Here is a 13,971-nt window from a genome sequence, read left to right on the forward strand (position 1 = left end):
CACACACACACACACACACACACACACACACACATGTATAATGAAAAATTGAAGGCTGAAGAGAGTGCAATTGTAAAACAAATTGAATTTTAAGTAACTGTAAGCTTACCATGACACACAACCAATAAATGGTACAAATATGACCCTGGAGATCAAGAGAAAGTTGAGGCTGCTTTTTTTTTTGTACATGAAAACACTTGTAATAAAATTGAACTGATCACTTAAGCACTCCAAAAGACTGAAAATGATAACTAATGAAATAGAACAATCCTAACAATAAACTAATAAAATTAGGTGAATACCTCTTTTAAAAGTAAAAAACCAAATGTTAATGTTTTTCACTGCAGTGAACCACAGGCAACTGAGTCTATGGGAAGTGAGACTTTGGCTAATGGGGGCTTCTGTACCCTCAGCAACCCTCTGTACTGTCTCAGTGTGTTCTAGTTCGTCCCACTGGCAGTAAGATCGCCTGAGCAAGTTAAAGTAAGTCCTTCTTGACTCACCACACTGATGACATCAAATTGAAGGGGAAGGAAGGTGTCCCCAGGCACCAAACCGGCTCAACGGTCCAGACACAACTGAGTTTACTGTAACGGGATTCAACTTTGGCAATAACTGCGCATAGTTAGCGCCAAGCCCCCCAGGATTGAGGATTTCAATCTATAGGAGAAGCATCCAGCTTCGGAAGCCACTTGCCGATGTAAGTTGTCCACTCTTAGGACGAGTCAGGGAAAGGGGGTCGGGGACTACATGCTTCTTTCCCTGTGTTCCACGATTTGTCGGAATGATTCCTAGAAGTCGAGAAAGCATTCACTGACTTCCGCCAGAAGTCGAGAAAGCATTCACTGACTTCCGCCAGTTCCTAACAAGAGACGTTACAAGAGATGTCTAACGAGCGGCCAGACGAAGGAGCATGCAGGGTAAGCTCTGGAATGCCTCAAAGCACCATAGCGTCTGTCCCTACAGAGCTCCGCTAGATTACCTTCTACCACATGGTTGGTTCACCACCCCAGGAGCTGCCTGAACAGTGTCGTACAGGGATTTTGATGGAAGATGTACCCTGCAAACACCACAGATTGGTGAATGACTCTATCCATCTTGGCTCCAAGGGTTCAAGTTTCTAGTACTGGCTTAGTCTTCTTGGTGAGCAAGCTCCGTCCTGAGAATCTCCAGGACCCCAACAAGAGTCACTTTAGGGAAATAATGTGCTTGGCACCAGGTTTAGGAATTCTGAGCAGGGACACTCATATCAATTGCTATTACTTGAGAAATTACAAAGATTTTACAAGTGTTATGTTCAGGAACCAGGGATAAAAACTGAATACATCCTTCTCCTTATAACACGTGTAAATGAAAGTTCTTATTCAACAGGAAAAGAAAAAAAAGATATTCAGGCCAAGGAAGAAAGCATATGGTTTTAGAGAAACAAATTTTTAAAAATTGTCATCATGGGATTTAGGTGATAGAAAAGATGAGAGATTGCCATTTCATTTCAAAGTTCAACTGAATAAATCCAATTTGAAAATAATTATTTGGCACCAAATTCAATGTAAAGTTTCCGAATGATTTTTCAAAAGTGAATCAACCGCGTCGGAGTGATGTAAGCCATTTCTTCAGAGGGAAAGTTTACCCCACCTCCAGGTGACTCTGCAAAATCACCAAACTTTATTCTTAGCGCTCCACTGACCTCTTTGCCCTCACGAGAGTTGAGAGACAGAAGAGCAACACAGGAACACAGAATTTCTACCCAAGCTGGCGTCTGGGCTGACCAAGATGTGTAGGGTCTGCTTTGGAAGCCTGGAAGAAATCACTGGCAAATTGAGGACTAGGTCAAAGTCACATGTACGGGGTCTAAAAGCCTGCCAGCCATTAGCTGAGAAAAGAGAGGTGAAGGAACGGCTGGAAATAGGATTGCTTCACCGAGTAGAACCCCAGAAATCAATTTTGGCATCCCCTGGAAGCCTGTTAAATGTGAGAATTCTCAAGGCTTTCCCCAGCCCTACTGAATCAGAATTCCTGACTGCTCTGCCCAGCAATCTGTGATTTTAAGCATTCAGAGGACTCTGTAAGCGCTCAAGTTGGATAACCTCTACTGTAGGCTAGCAGGAGGCAGCAGAGTGGCGCTATTAGAGATGTACTGTGGAGCCAGTCTGCTTTGTCCCCGCTCCAGGCTCCACAACCTTCGAGGTGGGCAACCATAACTGTCTTCCATTATCCTTTGGGGCCTGAGTGCCTTCATTTCTAGGATAATCGCACTGAACATTACCATATGTGAGGTGCTTAGGATAGCGCATAATGAGTGCTGCTTAAGTGTGTACTTGTATTAGGCGGAGAATGGCGGAGATGGTTCCCGGGCAGCTCTATCATGTGAGATTCAGGCATGAGAGGTGCGGGGTGTGGCAAGCGTGTTGGATAGATGCAGAGGGAAGATCGTGATGCTGTGTACCCTGAAATGTTTCGCTTCCAGAAACGGTGTGGTTTTACTGATTCCTCCTGCCAAGTGTAAGTATTACCCCCTAGACATTTTACAAACGATGCCAAAAGAAGGCAAGTCGGCAAGGACCTGCCTGAGAAAAGACAGACCGATAACAGGATAGCTTCTCTTCACACACGGCACACAGCGCCAGTGCAACCAACAAGATAGAAACACCCACACGTGTGAAAGCCGCCAACTGCGACCACCCTATGCATACCCAGACAGGCAAATGCTGCGCCTAGCCTCAATCAGAGAAGCTGCTTCTTGCAATAAACAGCAGTGGATGCGAGCCGCGAAGCTACTCTAGATGCTAAAATCAAGGGGTTGAGTGCGCAACCCCAAACAGCACACTTAACAGTACTTGTTCTAAGGCCCAGGGAGCATTGAAAAGAGAGGAGGGACCAAAATAATACTTTGGGACTAACCAACCACCATTCGATTGGATGGATCTAAGGTCCATTCCATGAAATAGAACGCATTCTTAATAGTGCTAAAGTGGCCAAGAATCTGAGACCAGAAAGGTCATGGGCCTAAAGGAAAACCTACCACTATTTTTCTGCTAAAGAAACACACCAATCAAATGACCCCTGACGACATATGGCCATACCCATAGATCTGTGTCGAACTCAGCGCTCGTTAGAGAAGCATCGTCTTGCAGGAGACGGGAATCAACAGAGACCCACAGCTGGGCAATGTCCAGAGACCGAGAGACCCTGGAACACTCAGTCCCACATGGGATGTCTTCATCAAACCCTTCCCCTCAAGGTTCAGGGATCTATATGGACAAGGAGGCAGAAAGATTTGTGATGGGTGATTCCAAGGAAACCATGTCTTCCAGACCCCGCAGGGCTGAATCATATAAACTCAGAGAGACTGTGGCAGCAGATTCAAAACCTGCACAAGTTCAAGCCAGACAGGTTCCAGCCCTGAGACAAGGAAACAGGCATGAGTCACACTGCTGACCAAGAAGCTATCTGCAAATGATAGTCACTGTGTCACTGGATATATCAACTATACCTCAGGGCAAGCCTCATGCCCAGGAGGGTCATCCAACACATAACAAACTCCTTAGTTTTATTTTGTGGGAGTTGGGGGGATGGAGTTCTTTTTGTTTTAAAATAGAACAGAAAGTTGGGTGCAGTGAGGGTGGAGGTGGGAAGATTTAGGAAGAATTGATAGAGGTAAAAATCAAAATTTTAATTAAAAAAAAAACAAATGATCTTTAAATATAAAAATGTTAGTAGTCAGAGCAACAATAGCTGACATAAAAGCAGATTCCTTGGCCAATGAGACCGGGTAGAAAACTTAGACATAAATGAATACATTTATGCTCAAAACAAAGCAAAATACAAAAAGTCCCTGAAAAAGCCTTCTTTGTTTAGCAGTATGACCAGGAAACGAGCAGCCTAGAAAGACAGTGGGAAAATAAACCAACAACAATCTAATTTAAAAAGCAAAGTTATTGATTTTCAGGGCTTACTATAGCAAGGGCCTCAGCCATGGTCATTGGCTTTTGACAAGGACTCAAAGGCAGGCCATGGGTAGGGATGCTTCAGAATGGAGAGAGGCCATGCTTCATGATGTCCTGACAGGGGAGCTGCTGGCATGATACAGCAGAAGCTGGGTTAACTAGCAGAGAGCAGAGTGTCCTTTGTAAGAGGTTCACCAATGGCTCTCTGTGGATGATACCACTGGCACAGAGGGCCAACACTATGAAAGCTGTCATTACTGAGGACCTAGCAGTCTGGGGCAGACATCAGGCGTTATCATTCAGCTTTCTGAATTGTCACCGGGGATGGGGATCCGGCTTCCTGCAAGTCTAACTCGCAGCAGATGCACATCCTGGGTTGCTTATTGGAAATAAGTGGTTTCTGGACAGATTGCTGCAGGCCAAAGTTCTATTTTTATATATAGGCTGATCTCTGACAGTTCATAGACTTTGCTAATCAGGCATGAAGCACAGTGAGAGTGTTATGAAAACGGTCAGCAAGACATGGACTGTGGTAGCTCGTGTTTATAAAAAAGAAAAAAGAAAAAGAAAAGAAAAAGACAAAAGGACAGCACCTGGAAACTTCTCAAGCTGAGCCACCTAAAGTTTCATGATTGTTGTGAGAAGACTTGAAAGTGTTCAGAGGGAAAAGCAAAAAGAGTAAAACCCAAGACCCAAGAAAAGTCATGGCAGTGAGTCCGGATTTTCCTGTGTCTTCATGTGTCTCTGAGTTGTAGTTGATGAGCCTAGCAATCTAGAAATGCCAATGACAGTTACACAAGAGCCCAGAAAAAAACTCAGCTATAGCCAAAGGTGCAGGAGAGGGACTACCTAGAAATAAATCCTCAAGAGTGTAACTGTTCTAACCAAACACTTTAGGTAACATTTGGCCTCAACACACACACACACACACACACACATACGTGAATGCCTACCTGTAAAAGCCAGTAAGGAATTCTGAATCCCATGTCAATCAGGCTACAGCAAAGTGTTGGAAACTCCACACCAAGTAGGGCCAAAAAGACCAGCAGGGAACTAGGACCACTCCCCTCCACTGTAATGACCAAGCACCCTTTCTCAGTGGTCAGTAGAGCCAACGTGGAAAGTCAAAATACCATGCCTATCCAGTGGTAATGAGAAATACCCCAGCCTCGAGCATCATGGACACCAAGTGGGAGCCTTGGCCCACTCCCTCCTCTGACCCTAAACAGTTTACAAGATTGTGCTCTAACTTTTCAATAATAGTTATGGAGACCTGGGGAGGTTTTAGAAAGCAGTACAATACCTGGGCTTTGGGCTGTGTTATTCCCTAGCACTGCCTTTACATGCAGAATTTTCTCAAAGGCTTTAGCCTTTAAAAAAAAAAAAACAAAAAAGGAAAGAAAGAAAGAAAGAAAGAAAGAAAGAAAGAAAGAAAGAAAGAAGGAAAGAAAGAAAGAAAGAAAGAAAGAAAGAAAGAAAGAAAGAAAGAAAGAAAGAAAGAAAGAAAGAAAGAAAGAAATCCAAACTGATTTATATGACTCAAAGCTAGGGACTGGCAGAGTGACAGATTTAATCTGTTCCACGATCCACCTTTGTGACTGCAGTGTAGACAAAGGGTATGATGGTGGCAGTCACTGAAACTCACTCAAGAGGAGCCAGTGGCAGGCTGTAGGCTGCCTGCACTTGATAAGGAATCTTCAACATGACATGGTCAGAACACTTTGGGGTCATCTTTACCATAAACTAATGAGGTAGGCATCAGGGGAGCCTAGAGGATTTGAGCTGTGTTGCTGAGGCGCTATGCTTAAAGCCTTGTGAGGAGTCTTGAGGACAAGTAGGGGCTTCCTAGATAATATCACTTACGGAGATAACGGAGTTTGATTCAAGAGGCTCTTCATTCTGAGAATATGCTTGTGAACCACGACCCCTCTCCCGCCCCTGCTAAATCTAAGAGGATCTGGAAATCCAGGAAGAGAAAAACATGCCAGCGTGGTCAAAAGGAGACTGCAAGGGTTTTGAAATAAAAACTGTAAATTATCTGCTGCGTAACCAACCTCTTTCCACATGTATGACAGCAAGTTCACCACACTAGTCACATCCCTGTGTTGCTCTAGTCACCCAAGCAGTGGTGGCAGTGACCTCTGTCTCCGCAGGGTCTTCACCCTGGGACACTCTTGTGGAAAGTATTTCAGGCTCTATATCACATTTCTTCCGCATCTCCAAAACCAGTTCTCTTCCCTCTCTCTCTCTTCAGCCATGGTTTTTCCAGCCGTGGCTGCTTCTCTGTTCTGCCAGTCTTCTCTCAGCTCACTGTTCTTACAGCACCAGAGTCCAGGGAGGGACAGCACCTCCCTGGCTCCTACCAATGACCCCAGCCTATCTCAATCGGCACAGGTGTAACAAGGTACCAGTTAGAAGGCTTTCCTAGCTACCTCTCAAAGGGACTTTGTAGATTTCACTATGGCTTCCTTCTTCTTCAGGTCTTTCTCTCACAGAAATATCCTGTTATTTCTATATTTTTATATTTCTCCTTCCTGGGGTCAACATGCAGCTTCTAATCCAACATCTCACCTGTTCATTACAAGAATCCACCCAGACCACCTAAGGCCGTGGTTCTCATCCTGCAGACCACAAGCACTTTGGGGATCACATATCAGATGTGTATATTATGTTATGATTCATAACAGTAGAAAACATTGTGGTTATGAAGTAGCAATGAAAGAATTTTATGGTTGGGGATCACCACAGCATGAGGAACTATATTAAAGAGTCACAGTGTTAGGGAGATGTTGAGAACCACTGCTCTAAGATAATCTTCCTGTATAGAAAAACCCGTAATAAATCACACCTACAAAGTCTCTCTTATTATATAAGCCAACATAGTCACAAGTTCTAAGACAAGAATGTGGTCATCTTTGGTTCATTCCTCAGACTACCTCAGACTCCTACCACAACTTACTATCGTGTGTTACTTTGCATTTCTAATGTCTGTATCATGCACCAGACTAAGTTCAATAAACAAAAGAATTATAATCTAGTCACTGTGGTCACTAGATGTTTAGCAAGTGAATGGATAACAGAAAATCTACAAATTCAGGGGCAGGACCAAGGAGGCCGTCTTTAAAAGATGAACATAGATATCCTGCCTGTGCCAGATTCCACTAGAGAATAATAGAAACTAAGCCAGCTTTGTCCAGGAAGCCTTCCTTGCTCTGCTCAACCCTGGAGTAAGACTCAACTGGTCGAGTTGATTCCAGTGTCCAACTCCTACTCTAATGCCTGTGGCTATAAAAAATAAGATGATGTCATTCTCGGAACCACCATCATTAGTGGGCTAGAGTAAAGAGGGCTGCCCACAGAAATAAATAAAAATGGAATGGACGTGCCGCTGCCAGACAAAAAGAATGCAGAGTAGACAAGGTCAAACCTGCCTCTGCCCAATGACATCCTAATACACACTGTTAATAAAAGCTGTCACTTAAACCATCTCAAATCATCTCTCTACCTTTCTTTTCATGTGTGTGCATCTTTAATGCTTAGGTTCTGTATTTAAATTAAGCCATTTCTCTTTTAGCCTTGCTATTTTCTCTCTCCTCCTGTACATGTCTGACATAGAAAACTAAATTTCTTATTTAAAAGTATTGTGTCTGTTAAAATTTTTTTGGTATTCCTAACTCTTAATTTTAAAATAGGTTGAGTTAGAATATTCAACACCAATGGGGTGGAGGGAAGAGAATCGTTGGTTAGATATTTACAGCTCTGGAACCAACTGCTAATTCTCCAGTTGGCAGGGGTATGCTGGCTGGTTTTGTGTGTCAACTTGACACAGGTAGGAGTTATCACAGAGAGAGGAGCTTCAGTTGAGGAAATGCCTCCATGAGATCCAGCTGTAAAGCATTTTCTCAATTAGTCATAAAGGGGGGAAGGGCCCCTTGTGGGTGGGACCATCCCTGGGCTGATAGTCTTGGGTTCTATAAGAGAGCAGGCTGAGCAAGCCAGGGGAAACAAGCCAGTAAGAAACATCCCTCCATGGCCTCTGCATCAGCTCCTGCTTTCTGACCTGTTTGAGTTCCAGTCCTGACTTCCTTTGGTGATGAACAGCAGCATGGAAGTGTAAGCTGAATAAACCCTTTCCTCCCCAACTTGCTTCTTGGTCATGATGTTTGTGCAGGAATAGAAACCCTGACTAAGACAAGGAGCAGCTAGACAAGGCATTAGTCAATGCTCAGCTTTAAATGTACTTCTGATAAATGAAGAAATTGGTCTAAATGAATTCTAAAAATTCAACAACGCCAAGATTTTGATGAACACATGTGGAAAATATAACAATGGGGAAATTGCTTATAACCAGAAAGATGGCTTATATATCAATAGTTTTCATTTTTTTCCTTAGGAATCCTTATCATGTAGTAGTAATAATAATAATAGTAGTAGCAGTAGCAGTAGTAATAGCAATAATATCATATTTATTATATCCAGTCAGTTCAGCTACCATGCTTTATGGAAGCATAATCTGCTATGCTATTGAGAAAGATCACAGAGAAAAGCACTTCAGGACGATGGGGGATGAGCTAAAGAAGGAGGGAGGGGCAGAGGCAGGAGGAGGAAGGAAGGAGTAGAGAAAGCAGAGTCCTGTAGACAATGCCTGCCAATAAACTGCATCTAGTCCCTTGATATCTAGCTTCCAGCCAGTTTGTCAGCACATTATGTATAACTGTCTGAGAGATCCCAAAGTAACCAGGGAACTATTCAACCTTTCAAACTCATGAAAATTAGCAAATCCTCTCTGTCTTAGGATGCTCAATTTGGGAGTAGTATATTTTTCAGAATTACGAATGTGAAGTGGGGGGAATGAGCTTTCCCCCACCTGTTTAGGTGCTTTCCTAGTGGAAACAAACAAACAAGGAGACGTTGATCTAGGCAAAAAACAAACCGGTAGAATAGGAAGGTTACAGTTCTACCAAAAACAAGGGAGTTTAGCCTGGAGTCAAACGGCACTACTATTTGGTCTTATCTATGCATACTAATTAGACAGACAGCAGCAAAAAATATGTGGTTGCACCTAGCCATCTCCACCATGCAAACACAGTGACATGTGGCCACTCAAATTCCGCAGTAGGAATCCATCGCATACATAGAATAGTCGCCTGCCCTAGCTATAAGCTCAACACCAGTCATCTTCACCTTCTATTATTCCATTAGGACCTTGGCATCCTGCACAGCACAGGAGTCGCTGACAGACAGAAATCTCATTCACCTGTGTGCAATGGAAAACTGCATGCCCAGGGTTTGCTTTGCTGGGTCCATCTTCTAACACTGTCAATACCTGTCACCTCTGGATACAGATCTGCTCTTTGTGTGACCTGTTCAGTTCCATTTATCTGATCTTTAAAGTTGAGCAAGGATGTTCCAAGCTCTGGTTCCAACCCTACAGCTTCTGAGTCCCTGTTAAAGCCAACTCGTGGAAATATTCTTGAGTTCAACAGAGATAAAATGGAGCTTTAGATTTAGACCCACCATCAGGGTCTTCCAAACTGAAGGAATTCTGTTTTTTATTTCTTCATTTAAAAGGATTGGGACCCACTTTATAAATCCTCTATCTGGTAACTAGAAAGTTACATCTTATACATGGTATCCAACTTGCAGTGGATCAGAAAAATCATAAAAATATACCTGATACCAACATTAAGCTGCACAGAAGTTTTGATCACTTTCTGAGAATTCATGAGGCCCTTCAGGATCTCACAGAACCTATAAGATATCATTTCAAACATCAGTTATTCTGCTTACAGAGCCAAAAACTGCCAATTAGCAGAGGCGTTTGATTAATAGAAAGCTAGCTAAGCCTATTCCCATTTGAAGGCAAGGAAAAGCAATAGCAAAACAGAGAAATGAGCAGAAATCAGAAATTTGGGGGTGGTAGCCATTTTTAACAAATGCAAGCTTTGATCTGTCTCATCCTTCCACCAGCCCTGGAGCAAAACTGTAATAGAGTACTAGGTATTCCTGGGACATGGTGAGTCTTTGCTGGAGCCTCAAAAGTGGGACAGGGTCCCAAGAGGACTCTACTTTCTTGGGTTAAAAGTATCAGCCACCAGAGCTAGAAAGATAGCTTAGTGTTTAAGAGCAGAGGACCTGAGTTCTAGTCCCAGCACCCACATTAGGCAGCTTCCAGCTCCCTGTAACTCCAACTCCAGAGGCTCTGGCAGTCCTCAAATAAACACTGATTTATTTGAACGTCAAAACATCACATCTTTCTCTTATCTTAAGAGGGGTCTAAGATTGGTAAATGCTGAAAAACAATGTATGTTTCAGTGTTAGTAATACAGAAGCCACTCCAAAAAGAAGGGACGAGAGCACAGTGCAACTCACACAAAATTGTTAATGGTTCCCAGGTGAGTTCTGGAATTCTATTTTAAAGAAACATCCAAAACCTGCAGTGAAGAATTATTCTCGCTACAGAATTATTTAAGCCCTCTAGTTTGTTGAGAAAGGAATTACTGCCTCCAGACTTTGCAAGGCTTCAGTAATTAAAGCAACAAATCATAAGTGCATCTATCTCAATAAAAGCTATTCGTCACCCAGTGTGTGACTGCCACATCCCTCATGCTCAGCATCTGCAGGTTTTCTCATCAGTACCCATTTGCTCTGTGTGGGGTAACAGTCTGCTTAGAGAAGGGCCCTCACTTAGTTTTACCTTTTTATATCTTGAGTGACAGGCCACAGAAGAAGTTCAGGTTTCAGGGGGAAGGGAGGAAGAAAGCAGGTCCGATCCATTTCAATGCTAGAAGCTGCTGGAAATTAAATCCTCTAGTCAAGGCCCTGTGAGCAGCATAGGCTATGAGAGGAAATACTAAGTATGGACATAGATGAGAAAGGTCAAAGACTTATTTTTCTTGTTCACCTTGGTGCAATTTATTTGGAAACTGGCATATCATTACTCAAAAAAGATAGAAAGGAGACGATTGCAGTCTCTGTTGCTTTACTGGCTGAGTCAAACTTTGCATTTCAGAACAGTTCTGCATACCAAGGGTGAGGGCATGTATGCTGCCAGGTTGTCCCAGGGGTGGCAATAAAAATGATTAAACCTGACTGCTCCATCTACGGTCCTAGTTAATGATTTGCAAAATATTTAGTGATGACCATAGTGTTACCAGCAAACCCAACAGGACCACTAACTAGTCCATCATCCTGATCACTAAGAAAGTCTTAAATCAGGGTTTCCACTTAATGCCTCTTTTGGCTTCACCTAAAGCAGCGACTCTCAATGCTGTGACCTAACTCAATGTTGTGACCTAACGCTTCCTAATGCTGTGACCCTCTAGTACAAGTTCCTCATGTTGTAATGACCCCCGACCACAAAATTACTTCTGTCGCCATTTCCTAAGTATAATTCTATTACTGTTATGAGCCATCGTGTAAAGATCTGACATGCAGGATATCTTATATGCCACCCCTGTGAAAGGGTTCCACCCCATGCCCAAAGGAGTCATGACTCACACGTGGAGAACCACTGACCTAGAGTCTTGGAAAATTCATTTTTAGATAAAAATGTTGGCATTAGTTCTCTAACCTACCTGATGGTGCTCTGAGGCCTGATGGTTTGGAGACAGAATGCAGCAAAGAACCCATCCATCAGCATTGTAGTGGTCAGCATTTGCCTACCTAACAAGTCCCAGGTTAGCTAACTAATCTTAACTCTAGGCACCTAGGCACCTAGGACTGTAGCCGACCATTACTGCCCACAGGCAGACATTGATCCATATCACACATATACACAGACCTCATATGGGGTAAGCTGGAGCTATTTGAGTCCCCCCAATTTATATGTCCAGGTTCTAATCCCCAGCACCTCATAATATACTGCAGCTATATTTCTAGAAAGGATCTGTATAGAGGCAAAATAAAACTTTTGGAGTGGGACGTAATCAGGTACACCTGTTGTGTTTATAAGAAGAGATTATATATAGACACACTTGTGATGACACTGGAGAAAAAGGCTATCTGTCAATCAAGGAGGAAGATATCACAAGAAACTGACCTGTCACAAATTAATCTTCGATCTCCAGTTTCCAGGAAGAAGAAGGAGGAGGAGGAAGAGGATGAAGAAGAAAAGGAGGAGGAAGAGGATGTAGAAGAAAAGGAGGAGGAAGAGGAGGAGGAGAAGAGAAATGGGGGAGGAGGAGGGAGAGGAAAAGAAAGAGGGAGAGGAGGAGGGAGAGGAGGAGGAGGGAGAGGAGGAGGAGGGAGAGGAGGAGGAGTGGGGGAGGAGAGGAGGAGGAGGGGGAGGAGGAGGAGGAGGAGGAGGAAGAAGAAGAAGATGATGATGATGATGATGAAGAAAAGAGGGAGGAGGAGAGGAGGAAGAGGAGGAGGAGGACAAGGAGGAGGAGAAGGAAGATACTGTGCTTGCTTGAGCCTAGTCTGTGGCACGCTGTAAAGGTTGTCAGAGTAGACTCAATTGGTTTCTCCCTCAGTGTACCTTGACGAGTCTGCGTCCTCTGGAATACACCTCATCCCAAAAGTCACTCTTGGTTTCTGCCTCTGAAAGTAAGGTTGGCCAAATCAAATGGCCCCAAAGGGACAGAAGAACATCTTGTTCTAATCCAAGAATCAGGATTACAGTAGCTTCTCTGTGTGGGGACCTATCTGGATGCTGGTGGGGTTAACAAGAGGTGCAGCAAACTGAGAGCTGTGACCAAGATTGACTTCTGAATTGAGGTCATAAACTAGAGACTTAAAGAAGGAGGAAACACTTTCAGAGTAGATGCTAACCCATGACAGATTTAGTGGGAGATATCTAAGGAGGCTGAACTCACCATGGTTTGTGGTGAGTCTGTTGGATAGTAGAGCCCTACTCAAGCTGAGAGCAGCCGTACAGAAGGGCATGGGATCCAGGCAGAAAAAAATCAAGAGTGCTTTATACTGTGGGTCATAATGAACAAACAGCACAGAATAATGAAGCCAAGCTTGGCTGTGTTTATAAGGCACTCAAGCACATGTGCACATATGTTCCTTTTTCCTAAGGTGTGCTAAGCAGGAGATATAAACCTGGAGAGTTGGGAAGCCTTTTCATAACCAGAAAGATGCCTTCAGTTCCCAGATGCCCAAATCTCTACCAAGATATTCTCCTCTCTTCCTCTTTCTCTCCTCTCCGTCTCTTTGTCTCTGTCTCCCTTCCTCTCTACCTCTCTTCTCATACAAGGTTGTCTTGACATAGATTTCCCCCTTTAACTAAAATAATTCTACTAGACACACCGATATCTGTTAAATTAATAAGCTGCTTTGACAGAAACAATGATATAAAGGCACATCCTTTATATTATAAGCTAGAAGAGAAGAAGCAAAGGAACAAAGGTGATAGATAGATAGATAGATAGATAGATAGATAGATAGATAGATAGGAATCAAGGTCACACAAAACCCAGAGGGTGGGAAGGATCATTATGGATTCTTGAGCCTGGAAACGAGGAAAACTCTGTGTATTTGGTTGCTCCAGCTGCCACTCCACCAGCAGCATCAAGATTCACAAATGAAAGAATGTTCTGAATTAGACACAATCTATAAAATACCCTGCTGCCCCACTGCATGTACCTTTCCTGGGAAAATACCCAGAAGCATGAAGAAAAGAAGCACCATTTAGAATTACCTTCTGAGAGCCAAGTGGGTAGAGCACTATCAGCAAAAATCCCAAGGAAACGTGTGTGGAGACCATTGCTGGGCCCAAGAGATGACTAAGAAATAAGTGTGGCCGTATTCAGCCATTTAGTAAGAGATATTGTCCACATTCCCTCCAAGGTCACAGCTCTTCACCCCTCATCAAGGAAACTTCTCATTTGCATTAGAAGGTAATCACTACAAAACCATAACCAATCAAAATGCAGAGTGGAGCCCGATGAACATATCTACAAACTCCTGTACCTATAGCTTGGGGAACATTTTGGAAGGAGTAGAAAGACTGTAAGAGACAGATCAGGATGTCTGCTGTAAGACTGTGCCTCCTAGTAACGTCCAAAGTCACACC

This window comes from Mus caroli, chromosome 18 (assembly GCF_900094665.2).
Source record: "Mus caroli chromosome 18, CAROLI_EIJ_v1.1, whole genome shotgun sequence".
Lineage (NCBI taxonomy): Eukaryota > Metazoa > Chordata > Mammalia > Rodentia > Muridae > Mus > Mus caroli.